Genomic DNA, 18,849 nt, shown 5'->3' with positions numbered 1-18,849 from the left:
TTGTGCAGTCAGCCATATGCAAACGGTTTCTTCATTGCAATGTGTTATGTTTAAAAAAAGTTCATATATTTCGTTTACACTATACAACAACTAAACTTATAAAATGTAAATTCATACATAAATCTACATATAATTTTACGTAAAATATTTTAAATTCCATTCTAAATAAATCATATGAGACCAACAGCCAAAGTAAGTACTATAATATGTAACTAACTTTAGGTTGTTCAGTACTATCACCGTTTTGTTGGCGGCAGTCGTGAATGTAGTTTTTCGCATGTTTATACCGAATTAAGAAAAAATATTGTGCATTGAAATTTATCGAGATTAAACGAAATTCAATTTTTAATTGATTAAGAATTTTATAATTCCTACTTTCTTAAGGGCATGTAACTCAAATCTTTTGCTTTGCATTTAAAGTGATTTTTTGTTGTAGTTAGATAACCAATCCATCACAAACAGACCACTAATTGAGCTCTCTCAACCTCGCCCATCGCCGGTTTTAAGGTCTCTTAAGGATGTATGTTATTACTGATATCGCTCTCGACTTACCGTGTCATTCAATTTATGTTTACTCTCAGTTAATGCAAGTAAGCTAATCTCAGTTAGTGCAATTGTTTTTATCTCATTTGACGACTGACTTTATCTCAAATATTGCCATATCTCAGAAATTCTGCATCCAATCATTAAATTAACCTAATTTTTACACTTTTTGGGTCAAAATTACCCTGTCTACCGATTTTCATCAAATTCCAAGACAAAAATATTTTTTGCGATTTTCTCGATTTTTGCGAAGGGGTACCCCTTAAAAAAATTGCCCAAAATCGAAAAATTTTTTTTATCTCTAATTTCGATAAAATTTAGTATATAAGGTAATTTTGACCCAAAAAGTTCAAAAATCGGGTGCACTTGACGACTGGTCTAATAGTTTTTGAGATACGGAGTAAAATCGATCCAAATATTGCGATATCTCAGAAATTCTGCATCCAATCATTAAATTAACCTGATTTTTACACTTTTTGGGTCAAAATTACCCCGTCTACCGATTTTCATCCAGTTCCGAAACAAAAATATTTTTTCGATTTTCTCGATTTTTTCAAAGGGGTACCCCTTAAAAAAATTGCACAAAATCGAGAAATTTTTTTTATCTCCAATTTCGATAAAACTCAGTATATAAGGTAATTTTGACCCAAAAAGTTCAAAAATCGGGTGCATTTGATGACTGGCTAAATAGTTTTTGAGATACGGACTAAAATCGATCCAAATATTGCGATATCTCAGAAATTCTGCATCCAATCATTAAATTAACCTGATTTTTACACTTTTTGGGTCAAAATTACCCCATCTACCGATTTTCATCAAATTCCAAAACGAAAATATTTTTTGCGATTTTATCGATTATCTCCAATTTCGATAAAACTCAATATGACTAATTCAATATCAGTTATCCCCTATTTTACAGATCTTTGTAAATAAACAATATTATTTTTCGTAAGCCGGTATAACAATAAAATATCAAAACATAAAATTTATTATATAATTCCTGTGCACTTCTTACAAAATACTAAATAATTTACACAAAACTACAAACGTAGAGACAGATGGAAAGACAGACAGTAGGAACATAGACATGTTATATTGTTTTACATTGTGGAAAATTTTAAATGACTTGATGAAATCCTTGGAAAATGTTATAATTATTATTATTATACAGTAGAGGTGATTTTAATTTATGATTTGTTGAAAATAGTTCTTCTGGTCATAATTTTATTACGAGAAGTGGTATTAAAACTTACGATTTTAATGGAGTTTATATTCAAATGAACTAAAACAAAAGATACACATTCTACAAAAATAAAATGACAATAAGTTTTTATAACCCTAAAATTTGGATTAATTAGTTCAAAATTATTTTGCCCTAAGCCATCAAGGCACTAACTCGAGCATTAAAAATATAAGTGATACTTCTGATATGCCTCAAAACAAAGGAAAAAACTTGAAGAAGATTTTGTTACTGTTTTTCTTCAGTGGTATTAAAATAAGAACATGCTTATCTTTCTATAGCGATCAAAAATTACTATTTTCAACTAGTAGGTTAAATAGGCACTCAATGCACAATTAGATAAGTGTCTACACTGAAAATCATTCCCAGAGACATTGTCCCATACTTGTAGAAAAACGTATCTACTACCCGTACAGATTTTTCAATGTATGCTTTTGGAGTCGGAGTTATCTTCTTAAAAGGGAGTCTTGTTAATTTTAGAAGCGATTTCAGTTTTGAAACAAGTAATTTGGTTGACCTTCAAGAAAAAGTGCTTTTACACACCGCTAAAAAAATTTCGATTTATTTTTTCGGGTTCCCTTTTGAAAAAATCGAGAAAAACACACACAAAAATTTTCTTTTGAAATTTGATAAAATTCGATGGATGGGGTAATTTTGATTTAAAAAGTATAAAAATCAGTTAATTTAATGATTGGATGCAGAGTTTCTGAGATATCGCAATATTTGGATCGATTTTAGTCAGTATCTCAAAAACTATTCGGCCAGTTATCCAATGCACCCGATTTTTGTACTACTTCCTACGGACCCAAGACTCAATTGACCTATGTTGCTCATTTGTGAACTCGACCTTACTTTTTGGTCGATTAGTCCACTTCATTGAAATGGACTAATGAAGTGATTTTATAAGCACCTATATTAAAATTTTTTTCGTAGCATTAATATTCTTAAGCGTTACAAATTTGGGACTAAACTTAGTATACCTTGAGATTTATTACATATATACATGGTATAAGAACAACAAAAACTTTATATTTATGTCAAAAAGTTAAGTTTATTTGGTACCACTGATCATCAAAACACCAACATGTTGGCGAATAGAATGAATATAGCTGTTCATTCACAATTGAGTAGAATGCTTTACTAGACAGAACAGAATGTATACATGTATATCAATTTTATACCCATATTGTGTAAATTCCTTGTTGCTGGCCGTTTCTATTTAATCATTCATGCTTACAAATATGCATGAATTCATGAATACTAAACCACCAATGGAGTAGTCTTATATATGTATTATACGAGTATGTGCATGCATTGTATGCTTGTAAGTATGCCACAGCTCAACATATTGTATGTGGTAATTTTTATTACCAAAACCATATCGTTTAAATGATGATTTACATTTTTTAAATGTATGAGAATGTATTGCTAAATAAATGACTTACATAGGTAGTTTTTTATACCATGCATATATGTAATATGCAAGGTATATTAAGTTTAGTCCCCAGTTTGTAACGCTTAAAAATATTGATGCTACCAATAAAATTTCGGTATAGGTGCTCATAAAATCATCTAATTAGTCCATTTCCGGTTGTCTGCCCGTCCGTCCGTCTGTGGGCACGATAACTCAAAAACGAAAAAAGATATCGAGCTGAAATTTTTACAGCGTACTCAGAACCGCGTAGAACCCATCTTGTAAACCGTTAGAGATAGAAGAAAAGTTTAAATGTAAAAAATGTTCCTTATCAAAAAGTAAACAACTTTTGTTTGAAACATTTTTTCGTAAGCATCACTGTTTACCCAAGGGGGGCCAAATTTGGCGTAAATTGTATAGCATGTATTATATTAATTTTATATGTATGTGCAATGTGATAGAGTAATCAACTCTATTTATGCATGGTATTTCAACAATTAACTCAGTCAATTGTTTGTTTTCACTTGTTTTTTCATTACGTTTACAAATTTTATGGTTCATCCCAGGTAGCAGTTTGTATATTATTCTGGTCTTCTTTACCAAAAAAACAATATCTGAGTTTGACTTTATTTAGGACTGGTATGATCGCAATAAACCAGATGATGAAATTTAAAATAATAAATATATATTCCGTGGGATAGAAAGGTTTCTTTGTTAAATGATTAATACATACTAGAAAATTCGTGAGTGATTTGTCTTTGGTGAATCTACCAAATTTCTCTCTACAAATTTTCGAAAGTGTTGCGTTTTCAAATGAACCTGACAACGTCATATTTATGCTATCGGTCTGAAAGAACGCGGCATGGAATTTTTCGGACACTATATAATCCTTTGATAGTATTGTAATTATTAAATCATTCAGCAAAAATGTCCCATGTATGTATTCAAAAACAAAAATAATTAGGTACGGCATGTTCGAGTCGGTAGCCATAATCGGTGCAGTATTTTTTTTATCGGACAAAATTGTATGGTCACTGTTTCAGTGGCCATAGGGTCCGAAAAATTCCCTCCTGCGTTTTTTCAGATCGATAGCTTGAATATGACGTTACTATGCTCAGTTGAAAACACAGCACTTTTGAAAAACGTCGTAGAGAGTAAGTTTGGTAGACTCCTAATAGATGTCGATTCTTGTTTAAATTGTAATAAAAACTTATCATAGGTATTTCAAAAACAGAGACCCTAATTTTATTTTTTTTTTCTTAAATTGGGAAATTCAATTGGTTCCTAGGTGGATGTACACGAAAATTTCTATATACCTACATAAATTTTCACATAAATGAATGTGATTGTCGTCCAGATCAGAATTAAAATTTATTTCCCATGTTAAGGATTGGCCTATTTTAAATGGCCGATTAACCTTTTTTTTATTTGGAACTTACGAATTATAGTTATGAATAATTATAATATGAGACATTTTAAACTCACTTGAGTACAAACCTTTTATTATCAAGAAATTTAACACAAATTACACATAGTATTTGAGTTCTATATTTGAACTTTTCACAAAAATAAGATTTATTTATTAAACTTCTATCAGCACAATCACGTGATTTTAAAAAACTTCCATATTGAATACCAATAGTGTTTAATAAATATGTGGTATTTCATATAAAATAATTTGTTGAATAAATTTAGAATTTAGAAACATACATATAAGGACACGCTTTCATATTCTATATACAAGGTGTAAGAATCTCTGGAAATGACATTATATTCGTCGATACTGTCTATGAATTGAGTAGCAAACATTTTATATTTACAACACAAATGCGTACATATTTACTTGGTATGTTTACTATATGAAACCCAAAAAACTCTCTCTCATGCTACCGTGGCAATAGTACAGGAAGTCTTAGATTATGTTTTACAAAAGATCGATCAATTTTTATAAGACAAAAGTGTGTTCGTTGTCTACAAGACCAAATTTAGTGCCGTGTATAGAACTGTTTTTAACCACGACTGTGAGATAAGAAATACTTATTACTCTCATCTCGCGTGCAAAGCTTAGTTCATTATCAACTTACCGATCGAATGAGCTCAAAAAAGAGTTTCATCATTTTTAACCAATCAAATTAGCCAAATTACTAAATGTTACAGTTTTCTTTAAAGCAAATTTTTGAAATTGTAAACAAAAGAGAGGATAAGCGAGGTCACGGAACGTCCAATCACTAAAGTGATTGGGGTAATTTGTGTTTGATTTTGAATACCAATGTCATACAATTTTTGAGTTTTTTGATAGATAGATATCTTCTTTGATATTTTTAATTTCGCGTCCGCTATTAGTCTGAGTGTTTTGTTTTGTACTGTTTGAATTTTAGCGCATTTACGAAGGAAATTTTGTTTTTGTACTAATGATGAAATTTTGTAAAAATTTCACCGAATAATATAATCAAAAAAGCAATTGGTTGAATCACCGCATGTAATAGAACATATTAATCAACTATTTATATACTAGCCTGATACCCGCCCGTTTCACTGGGCTTAAAAGTAAAAAAAATGCTTTATAGCCTCCATCTTTCTTGATGTGGTCTGTTTTCAATTTTGTTAAATGTAAAATATATGACTATTTTCATTCATTGAGTATATCAGAAAAGTTGGTAATGAATGGTTTGACATTTAATATTTTAAAATTTTACAGAATACTTTTATAAATTGTTCAAATTGATGATTATAGATCTGCTCCATCGACAATCATAATTTTGAACCATAAATTACAGATTTCTGTAAAAATTTAAAATAGTAAATGTCAGTGTAGTTTTTTTAAATATATCTTTATAAATTTTAGCTCATGTGTTATTCTGAAGTATGAGCTATATTTCTGTACATTTTCATTAAAAACTAGTCGCTAGTTTTTGCGTGCCAGCGTTACAAACAAACAAACAAACAATATCCTTACTTTCTCATTTATAATATATATAGAGATGTTACAAAACGTAAATAAAATAATTTAGTTCATTTGTACATTTGTGGGTTTTACTTATTACTTTATTGGTTGAAACTTTATTATTATTATTATTCTAATTGGTATAAACTGGTCACAGGACTTTATAATATGTTTTATATGTTCTAATTTTGTTGTGACCATTTTAGTTTTGATATTAGTCAAGTAGATAGGTTGGTATATTGTATGGTTTTTAGTTAAATAACATTGTTGTTAACAAATTTATCTGAAAACCATAATATAATCATATTTTGCAATGAATTGACTCAATATTAATAGTATATGTGAACTTTAAACTGCTTCTCTATTCAATACATAACTACCTGTTTGAACTTTCTTGTGGTAAAAAATATTATATTTTTCTAAAACATAGTTTGAAATAAAAATAGAATAGGACTGAATGTTAAAAATAAAAGACAACACTTTACTACGACTCGCATCTTGTAAAAACATAAGCAATGAGCAAAAATGAAATTTAATCGCCCATTGGCATGATGTCAAGCTAAAATTTTTATAGTGTGCTCAAGATCTAAAAAGTCAGTTTGAGTTTGTAAATGAACAACATAAGTCAATTGTGTCTTAGGTCCGTAGAACCTATCTTGTAAACTATTAGGGGTAGAACAAAAGTTTAAGGTATTCCCAAAATGAAAGCACTTTTGGATATATTATTATTACTTTTTTTCACAGACTCCAAATAATGTTAGCTGTGAGATCCCCAAGCATATAAAACTTGTTGTCCTCCCAGCTACTTTTTTAACGATATTAAAAAATTATCTCAACATAATTGAAAAAAAGGAGAATGGAATTTTTTTTGAAAAAAAAAAAAGTACTACTACTTTTTTTTGCTTTTGAGATAATAGTTTTGACGTAAATTGTCAAAATTGAGTACTATGGCCTTAAATATCTTGTTTTTAAACGGTCAAAATTTCTGAAAATTTGGTTTTTTGACAGTGAGTTAACATTGTTTACCCATGCGGGCGCAAATTGTGAGACCAACTTTTTAGTGCCCACTTTCTCCAAAACTGTAAAAGATAGGCAGTTGAAAATTTGCAGGTAGCTTCAACTAGTGGTCTTGTGAAAGATTCTCAAAAAACCAAAAAATTCTAAAAAAATATATTCAAAATTTTCAAAAACCAAATGTTGGCCTTCATAATTATGTTTTTTACGCTCTTCTAAATTATAAAAAAATAAAGCCAGCACTGACATTCTACATTTCCTGTACAGGATATTTCAACAACTAACTCAGTCAATTGTTTGATGTTTCTTTGTCACTTTTCTTTCACTTGATGTAAGTTTTCATTTTATAAAAACGTCTTTAGACCATTTCGTAACACTAATTTTTTTTTTGTTAATGTAATTCCTTGGATATCGACATTTGAAAATTGGAAATGCAATTACGTTGACGAAAACAGGCAAAAACGCTGATTTAAGTAGTAATATAATTAGCAACTAAAAAACTATTTCATAAACGCCACCGAATCGATTATTCGATTAAATCGACCCTGTACTTTCAAATGAATTCGTATGTTTTCACAATTATAAACAAGAACACACTTTGGACAGAGTTTGAAAGGCAATTTATAATATCTGTGTCTTCTGTTATATAATCTAGTGGTTCAGTCAGAAAACCACAACTCTACTAGAGACTATGAATTAATATATTAATAATTTCTATGTTTTGATTCTAGTTAAAAGACTAAACTACTGTTGGTCGTCTATAACATTAGTGGTTTTCTATTATATATAGATGCAATGTTTTGTAATTATCAAAATAATCAATATTTCCAATCTAAATTTATTTTCCAATCGACAAAAAAAAAAAATCATAAATCAGAACTCTATCACTAAAGTAATATTTTCCACTTATGTATTTAAGGAGATATGCAAGGATTAGATAATAATAGCGATTTCAATAAAACTATATAAATACATTTTTTGATTAACTAAGTTTCCAAAAATCAGAAAAAATTTCTAGGTCACTGGACTTTTTACTATTATTTTATCATTCAAAGTTGGCTGAAAAAATGATGAATCATATAGGTTATCCCTTTTCAATTGGATATTTCTATATCAAAAAATGTAGAGAGTGTGATAAAAAACTATCTTAAACATTTAAACAATCTTGTAGTTTATAATAATACCATAAAAATATAAGGTTGCCGATATTATAAAAACAAAATTTTAATTTAAATATGAGTTAATTGAAGATCCATCATTTGATGAACAGAGACAACTATAGTTAGCGTATTGATTATTGAAGAGCGATATCTATATTATCAAATTTATAAGCATCACTTGCACACAATATATTATGATTTGTTTAAATGAGCTGAAATTAGGTATGTAGAGTTTGTTGCTAGAATGATTGATCTTATAAAACTCATTTTAAGACTCGTGGACCCATTTCAGCAACTCAGAGCAGATTCCTATCGGAAAACCGCTTCTTTCGACATTTCTATCATTCTTTTACAATATGGTGTCTCAGTAAATAATTTTATATTGGAAACATTTCACGCATTAATTGTTCTCTAAAATGCAGGTAATATGTGAATTTTCTAATAATTCCAATTTGAGAACAAGTGATAAATAACAACAATATCTGTCAATTATTTGACCACATCATTTTCAATGTAAATTTGATTTATATTTTATGGATTCGTTCGTAAATACAAATAATTTAATATAATTTGGGTTTCAAATGTTGTGTTTTGATGTGAATCTGCATGATATAATCATTTTCTAGTCCATAAATTCGTATGAAAATGAAACTTTAAACGAGGTTAGAATCGTGAAAAATGTGTAATTGTAAGTTATAATCCAATTTATATTAAATTTCCGCAAAGTTTTGGATTTTTAATAAATTCATATTATTTTTTATTTTTAATATTAAATATAAAAAAAAAACATTTTTTATTAATAATATCACACTGTGAATATTGTAAAATATCTATTCAATTTAATTTGTATACAAAAAATGGAGAAAAATACTAATGCTCCTGGAATAAAAAACACAAAAAAAAACCTTTTTACAAAAAGAAAACCGACTTCAAAAGAAAAACCTTTTCAAAACAAATTAATATGCACTGAAAAGTAAAAATATTACGTTAATATAATCATAATATGTCAGCTAAGCTAATGTAGCAAACTGTTCTGTCAGGATTGTTTTCTTGGCTGACACCGACTCCAAAACACAATAAATTTGAACTACATTATATTATCGTAATTTTTTTACTTTTTAGTGCATGTTAATTTGTTTTCGGAATGTTCTATTGAAGTCGGTTTTCCTTTTGTTTAAAGTTTGTTTTTCTGTTGTGATTTTTACTGAATCTGAAGTATACTTACTAATTTTTTTCCTAAAAAAAGAATCATCGAAATCGCTTGGCGTGATATTCGTCCTCTTTTGTCGTGCATACTTAATGTAAATTTAAGACTTTTATCGTTTTCTCATGGATGCCGTTGTCAGAAATGAAATGGGACCACACGGGAAGCACCAGCTTTCAAATTGAAAAAAAATAATCAAAAGTGGTTCACCCAGTCGTAAATTCTGAGGTAACAAACATAAAAAATAAAAAAAATACAGCCGAATTGAGAACCTCCTCTTTTTTTTGTTTGAAGTCGGTTAAAAAAAAGCATTCGGATCATCATTTTGTCTGTTGTTTATATACTTATTATCAACTAACTTAGCTGGAGATTATTATATTAAATATGTGTATATAAGGAGTTTTAATAATGTTTTTGGGGCTATACTTTCTCTTAATGAATATATGTCTCTCTTTTTCCAAAAATGTTTTTTTTTTTTTTGAATAAATTGTTTCTCAGCGATGTCAAAAAATAAGGAGTTTAAATAATTCAATCCGTTGAGATTTACTTTGTGGACTTTCAAATTAAAACATGAAATGTTATATTTGTATTACTCTATTATTTTTGCATAATCAAACGGTCAAAGACTAACGCCTTAGACCTCTCGGCCATTTAGGCTCTAACAAATCAAGAATAAACTGAATGAAGTGATCGATTTTTATTACCCAACTTCTCCAAATAAGGAATTTTAAACATTTTTCCCACTCTTATTTCATTAATATAAACATTTTTTCATCTTTCCTGATCATATTAAGAATTCATATAATGATGAAAATGTTTAAAAGCAACATGGGACTTACAAGTAATATGAATTACTCTACTGACGATATAATATGAAGTTGTTTAGAAATGATTTTAGTTCAAATAAATGGTTTTTGCATTATTAAATAAAATAATATCAAGGGATTATTCTTCTCATCATAAGTGGATGATATCGTATTTCTTCGTACAACTTTTCGATAATAATGTATTCTGATTGTGAATAACATACTAGCTTTTATATATTTAGTTTGTTAGTCGTTTTGAAGCATAGTGTTTCGGTTTATAGCATAAGAGACGAAACATAATTACATTGCAAATCTTTAATGGTCTACTTATTCATTGTTCATGAGACTGCATACTTGATATGCATTGCTATTAGCAAGACTGTTACCATTTAAACTCAACGGTAGTAATGGTAGTAATGAGTAGTAAAGAAAAGATTAAATCCTGTAAATTAGACCGTTTCTTACCTCCAAATAACCCAGCTCCTCAACCCATTTTAACCTATGCTTGTCTGTTTTATCGAGCCTTTTACAACTGTCATGAGTGGCCAGATAGATTGTCTCCACTTTGCAGCGCCCAAAAACAATCTCAACGACGAAATTTATAGTTTTACATCTTTCCAGGTTTTGTCGATGGGGCAGGCTGACCTGCAACATTGAGTACAAAATTTCTTAGTTTTGCTTGTCTAAAAACTGCTCTATTTTTGCATTTCTTCTCCGTAAACACACCTACCAATTACAAAAAAGTGATGGTAGTCTTACTTCTGGTTTACTCGCATATGTTGACGGTCCTTGACAAGATAATGCGGTTTCTTCATGAGCACCGTTCATGAACTATTTTGCCTTCTATCCTGCAATGTCTCATATTTTCATCAAGACTATCCTTTTTCCCCTTGAAATTATCTTGATGGAGTAGATAGTTTTACTAGCAGCTTGGTTCCTCTACTTTATCCAAGTTTGTTCCAAATCAACACTTTCAAAATTATTCAACATTCAACGCACCAATACATTTGGTGCAACCACAAATTTGGTAGGATTGATCAAAACACCATCATAAATGAATTCTAAAAAGTCCTTATCGATCCGAGATGTGGAACAAAATTTACGAAATAGCAAAAGTCTCAAAAAAGGGGTTTTCATGATTTTTAGCGAAAAATATTTTTAATTGTATTACAGCTTCAGTGATAGCTTCAGAGTATATGTTGCATACTTATACATATTATGGCGATTGCTACTCTTCCAACTTTTTGAATCGTTATATCTCAGAAACAGTGGCTCTCAGGAAAAAACTTTTGATTCCGCGTAAATTTTTTTCCATGTCTTTGATCGATGAATTTCATCTTTTAATTTCATCTTTTAATTTCATTTACGATGGTGTTTTGAACAATCCTACTACCCGGGTGTGAATTTTTTACCTACACTCATACTTTTTTATTTAATTTGGCTGGATAATTATGTTTCTAAGTCTATTACAAACAGACTCGAATTATATCTTGCAACTTTTATCATCCAATTACACTTCTAAAAATGAAGTTGTTTTAATCAATATGACATGAAGTACCAATAGCAAAAACAGTTGGAATATTTTTGAACTCAATGTTTTTAAACTGTGTTGGAATGTTAAAAAAAAGTTTATATATGTGTACCTGTAAGATAGTAAGTGAACGATGCAAATAAACTTTACAATAAAAACAGCGTACATAAGTTTTCCAGTTTTTTTTGTATTTTAGTTTAGTATTATTTTAAACTTATTTGTTTGTTAATGTTGGCAACAAGCCCTCAATAAACAATGTCAGCTGTAAAGACATGTATGAACACAATATCCGGCATCTAGCCAAACACTTTTCATTGGTTTCTCTGTTAGTTTGTTCTTTAAAACTTAAAAAACTTACACAAATATCGAATCATATTTTTTTAAATATTTTTATACCATATGTTCTTCCTACATGAGTTTATTAATCAGAGATGTCGTTGAATTTTTTACTGCAGGCGCCATTCTCCACAAGTGCCAGAATTCCCACCGAACAGCCTTAAAAAATTATTTTGTAGGTCTAATTTTATTGCATTATATACCAGTTTCTCCTTTACGTACGATATTTTATAGCACAGTAAATTCATAAGACTCATAAATAAGCAAGCACCTTAAAAATTTAATTTTTAACTAATCAGTCAATCGAATTCATCAATTCATGGAAAGTGAAAAGAGTTTCCGCTCAAGAATTATCGCCTCGGGAATTCTGTTGGGACGGGAAAAAACTCATTGCCTCGAGATCTCAAGAAATCAACTCCTTGCCTTAAATAAAAGACACGTAGATATAAGACTATATCCAAATTCTGGTTTAATCGAATTTCCGACATCACAAACCGAAATCATGAACTGTGAACTTATAGGGACTCAATAATCAATAAACAACCTCAAAAAGTAAAGTAGTACTCTACTCTTTACTTTTTACAAAGACGAGCCGAATATAGTTTGTTTATTTTTGATTTTGTAATTAATAAGGGCAATTTATGGTAAATATCAGTCTAATTTGTAATAAAGCAAAATATTCAAAATAACGAGAAATGCTGGTCGAGAATTTTCGTGCTTCGAGAAATAAAAAAGGTCCAGAAGCCAGAAAGCCTATATGCAAATTTCTGTTAAAATAACAGAAGAAATAATGTGCTATTATAAATATAATTGTTAGAGTCTTCTGTAAGTGATAAAATTTGGTTTAAAGTATCTTTACTTAATCTATATATTTAGCCTAGTTTTATTCAAAAGTAATTTTGTGAAAAAAAAAGAGAAAATAGCTATCTGAAACAAAACAAAGCAAATTGTTCTTATCTAATCTCTGCTACTTACCTAAATGCATTCGATATGAGAAACATACAATTTTGTTTAGAATTTGTTCGGGTTAGTAAAGAGAACTTTTCATCGTTGAATGTATTTATATACATGGTTCAAAACTGTCTAAGTACATGCATTTCAACACAACATTAACATTTTAAACATCTAACAAAAGTTGTATGTGTTTATGACACTATGGTATCCGAAAATCATGTAAACATTTCACAAATGGCAGTTAAAAATCTATAATTCGCGTTTAAAAATCAAACTATGGTGGTTTTTGTATTTGTAAAATGTAAGAAAGGCTATGAATTTTAAGAAGTTTAGCTTGACAGTTTGTTTGACCTAGAGAGTTGTTCATTTCAGAACGTTCTTTCTCAATATTCTAAAAAAAAATGTTCATCAACTTTCAGATTAATAGCTGCGTTTTTGTTCGATTGTCACAACATAAATCCGTTTAGAAATAAAAAATAGATACAGAGATACATTTCGTTTCAATATATCTGAATCACTGACGAACGTCTGCTCTTGAAAAAATCCAATTTATTTTCATATTGATTACATTTTACAACAATTTCAAAAATTGGTTTACACCCCGGCTATTGTAACAATATAACATCAACAATAATATTAAAAAAAAAAGAGCAAAAAACTAAAATAATAATTGCTGAATGATTTTTTTTATTGGTGTGGATGTCGTATTTGTATTAAAAATCTCACAGAAAGTTTTTTTTTTCGTCTCGATTTTCCATCAAAAACTCTTCTGACAAATGATCAATAATTTATTATTTCATACGGGTAAATAACGTAACTATAAAATTGTATTAAAATCGTGAAATAATTTAAGTCCGAGTTTTCTTTACGACTGTAACATCCATTTTCAATACCCCTGGAGCCATTTTTCTAGTTTCGAAATTTGTACATACATATATATTTCGAATAACGAAAAAAGATATCAAGCTGAAATTTTTATAGCATGCTTCGGACGTAAAAAGTGAGGTCACGTTCGTTAATAAGCTGCATAGGTCAATTGAGTCTTGGGTCTGCAGTTCTCACGTTGTAAACCGTTAGAGATAGAACAAAAGTTAAAATACAAAAAATGTGCCTTATAAAAAATAAACAACTTTTGTTTGAAACATTTTTTGTAAAAACCACTGCTTACCCACGAGGGCGCTAATAAGGTGCAAATTTTATAGTATGTATTATATGGGAATATCAGTTATGAATGTGTAGCTATCTAAGAGTGGATATTTTTCTTTATTTACTTGACATGGTATTTCAGCAATTTATTCAGTCAATTGATTTTTACTTTCTAATTTGGGGAAAGACTTTTAAATTTTTGTACATAAAATTACAAGAAAGCGATCATATTTATCATCAGCAAAGTTCCGCTGAAAGTAATTGGCTTGATCCCTTAAAGTAATTTTCACCACGACATATTATATTTAGTTTTTTCGTGTCGTCTAGGATCATATAAAATAGATATATATAGTAGCAGATAATAATTTATTTCTGATGAAAAATATGAGTACAAAAAAACAGAGAATAAAATGTTCTCTCAATAAGTATTATGTTTACATTTCACACGCTTCAAATATTTTATGTGTAATGCTTTGATCACATACCTATACACATAACCACACACAACATCAAATCAGATGTAAAATTAAAGCTTAGGTATACCATTCGTATAGGACGATCAATTTGATGGTTTTGACGATCAGTTATAAAGAGTAGCACTGTTTATTTTGAATAATATATGATAGTTTAACAAAACTAAAATACGCTGCACTAAAAAGTAGAAAACAATTTCACTAGAGCTATTAAAAACAAGTGCAAATTTACAAATTTAAAAAAAAAAAAAACGACAAATTTTCCGGGTACGGAACCCTAAACTCCCACTTAAAACATAACCAAAAATACTCTCCATTAAATTACCTTTTCTTAAAGCCTTTTCCAAACTGAGCCGATTCTGAAGATCATCACCAATTTTTTAATTTTTTCGGGTACTCGCACTTGAAACATAGCTAGAATAGAACACTCTCCATGAAATGACTTTTCATACGCATCAAAATGAAAATCGATTACCTCGTTAAGGCGCTACGATGCTACAGGCGGACACACAGAAAAACGCACACACATAGCGGTTAAACTTATAACACCCCCTTTTGTGGTTCGGGGGTTAAAAACATGATTTTATCGTAAACAAGCGTGAAGTGCTTTATTTCAAATATTCTAAATACTTTAATAAAGTATAAATGTATATCTCATTATGTTATATTTTATAAACAAATCCACGCATTTTGGGGTTAACGATACAATGATTTTTTCCTTATTCACTCTATTTTCTTATCTGCGCTTCCACCATCAAACATACTCTAGAAAAAAGTTAATTCTAATCGTCCAGATGTGGATAATCGGAAAATCTTATTAAATTATTTTATCTTCATTGCAAATTTTCTACCGCCTGCGACAGACATCTTACACTAGTCATCAAACCTATCTCCATAGATCGTATTTTTCCGAGATACTGATACGATTTGGAAATTTAGAGTAGCAGAAAAATGTTGGCATTCTAAAAAGCTACTATATCTAGTATGTTATGGCATTTCAGAATGCCAGAACTTCGGTATTTTGGAATGTCTATGACTGTTGGTTTAATGCTTAATCAAGTGGTATGCTGAGAGTATTAAAGATAAATTCCCAATTATCTATTCGAGCAAACAAATTCGAAAAGAAACAGTAAACCTAATCAAATGAGGAAAAAATTCGAAAATTAATAATAAAATTTGTAGATAGAATAACTGGAATACATTGTAAAAGAGACACTTTGTATATGAGTATAAAAAAAATTAGAAAGAGAAAAAATAAATATGCTTGATGAGATGAAAAGCGATAAAAATAAAAATCATATATCAGATTATTGTACTAAAAATCATTTTTTATCGTAGTAGCTCGGTTGTGAAAAAAAAGAAACATAATAATAAATAAATAAATAAATAAAAATAAATAATAATATTTATTTTTATCAAGAATATTATTAGTATTATTATTATTATTGTTATTTCGACATGTAGACGACAGCGGAGCTTTATTTTATCGTTACACATTGGCGTCTATAAAATGTTTATCCAATGATAGTTATTCCCACAGGTATAATATAACAGACCATGCAAAACTGGTCAAAAAATGTCGGAAGAATATTTTCATGAACTGAGTAGTGGTGTTCATTTTTGCGTTTTTAACACGATTTTATTAGCTTGGTATTTATCTTATGTATCTACATGCAGAATGTATCTACTAGAAAAGACTCGCCCGTTTTGCTGTTCAATTTCTCCTTTGAAAACAAAGATTATCACCTTATAGCCCTCATTTATCCTCCCTTTTCTTCACAATTTTACCGATTTTAATTTTTACTCGTTAACATTGTAACTTTCTATAGGTCCAATCACTAAATTAACCGGATTTTTATACATTTTGGATTAAAGTTACGCCATCCACCGAGTTTCATCAAATTCCAAAACTTTTTTTGCGTTTTTCTCGTTTTTTTCAAAGGGGTACCTCTTAAAAAATTGCAAAACATCGAACATTTTTTTTTATGTCCAATTTTAATAAAACTCAGTATATAAGATAATTTTGACCCTAAAAGTACAAAATTCGAGTGGATTTGATGACTGGTCGAATAGTTTTTGAAATATGGATTAAAATCGATCAAAATATTGCGATATCTCACAAACTCTGCATCCAATCATTAAATTAATCTGATTTTTATACTTTTTGATCAAAATTACCCCATCCATCGAGTTTCCACCCAATCTGTGATAAATTTTCTTCATGATGAACACGAATAATATTAAATATGATACTGAAATCTCTAAAATGTAAATGACATGACGCTTATGATTAAAGTTCTATATTTTATATACCGAATCACTATAGATACATGAAACTAATAAAAGTCGCATCAAGCCAATACAGGCAGATTCCTATTGTATCTCCTACAAAGTAATCTTAGTATTTTTAATATGAAACAAAATTTTACCTTAGTTTAAGATTTTGTGTATTTTATATACAAACTCCCTCAAACATAATATGTTTAATAGCTTTTGTCATCTTAACACATTATACCACATAAAATTTGAGGACGAGACTGTACACTTCAAAAGATTAACGCACATAATGTGTTTGCATTTTAATAAATAGAAGGTAACGAAAAAATTACACAGAAACCGGTACTCAAACTAGGATCTTCTAAATATCCGGTCTATACGTAATCAACTCCGCCACTTTTTTGACTTATATAAATAAAGTACGCAAAATTTGAAACAGAGGTAAAAATTTGTTTTCATAATAAAAAGATGAAAGAAATGATATCTTTTGTGTATACTACAAAGTGGCGGAGTTGTTTACGTCATAGAACAGATATCGCGGGAACCCAGATTTCGGGTCCAGATTTTGTAAACCTAGGGTTCGAGTCCTGATCGCGCAGAAAAACTGATAACGACTTCATTGATGTGTCGCATGAGGCGTATTAACAGCAATATGTTTCAAAAAGAATTTCATGACATTCAGTCCAGTCGATTCGGATCAGAGTTCGAAGCGTATTAAAGAGAATATGTGTGGAGTTTTATTTAATAACTATTTATAATGCGGGAAAGTTACTCCTGTTAGACCTAAAAGGTCGCACCAGACCCTACCCACAGCTGGTTATTATTATGATTGTCCCTAAAACTGAAGATATTACTTCCATTTCAAGACGCGGACCATTCAAATAGTTTCTGAAATTTTTAACCCTTAATAGGTTAGATTATATTGGCTGTATACGAAGGACACCCTTAGGCTAAAGAGCCCATTGTGATACCATATATGTATTTTACCACCTTTCCGCTGATAATTTCATTTAACAGCTCCCCAATTTCAGAGGCTGAGTGCACCTCCTGCATGCCTATACCATGCACTACACCAGCGCATCACAGCTAGTAAGTAAATTAATTTTGTTACCCTAAGCATACCGCGGACGGAATTGGTTACGCCTTAACCAACTGAGCTAAAAGAGCGACAAACTCTTAATAAAATACTTGCCAAAATGTGCACTGGCTCTAAACTTATCGCCGAATTTTGAATATTTGAAAGCTGGATAATATGTGTTTTGATATGTGAGAGATCACAAAATATCACATAGTGAGTCAAAAGAAAACTACTTAAGTGATATGTCGATGACAAAAAAACTCTATATATATGATTGACATAGAATAAAAATATTTATATTGGGAGCTGACTTCATTGTATAGTATTTGTATTGTCAGATATGTGATTGCTATTATACTACACCTTTGTTCATTTTTGTGAGATTTTCTTTCTATATCAATAATCAATCAATATATGTTTTATGATAGATGAAAACATTTATTTGTTACATTGAAAGAAAAAGGTAGATTGATCAAATTTGAAAAAGTATTTACACAGAGCACACAGCATTCACCATTTGACAAATAGCTGTTGATTTTTGTTGAAAAATTTTCTTATAAATCAAACGACAAGGTCAATTATTGCAGATAAACAAACAAATAAATTGGATTATTGAATTGAAATATTGTTCTCATATTCGGTAAAATGATACTTCTTTATGTGGGAAAGTCGGGAATTTTCCGTTATTTATTATATAAGATGGTTTGTTTAAGTGAACAAATTGGATTC

The 18,849-nt window shown here is 29.6% G+C and overlaps 1 protein-coding gene across 1 annotated transcript in view; it reads left to right on the top strand.

Moving 5' to 3' along the window:
- The window catches only part of LOC123291687 (carbonic anhydrase-related protein 10), a 196,137-nt gene that overhangs the window by 138,654 nt on the left and 38,634 nt on the right, over positions 1-18,849 (top strand). The window lies entirely within an intron of this gene.

Source organism: Chrysoperla carnea, chromosome 2 (genome assembly GCF_905475395.1).
Source record: "Chrysoperla carnea chromosome 2, inChrCarn1.1, whole genome shotgun sequence".
NCBI classification, from domain to species: Eukaryota; Metazoa; Arthropoda; class Insecta; order Neuroptera; family Chrysopidae; genus Chrysoperla; species Chrysoperla carnea.
This window is presented reverse-complemented; position numbering and strand designations above follow the sequence as displayed.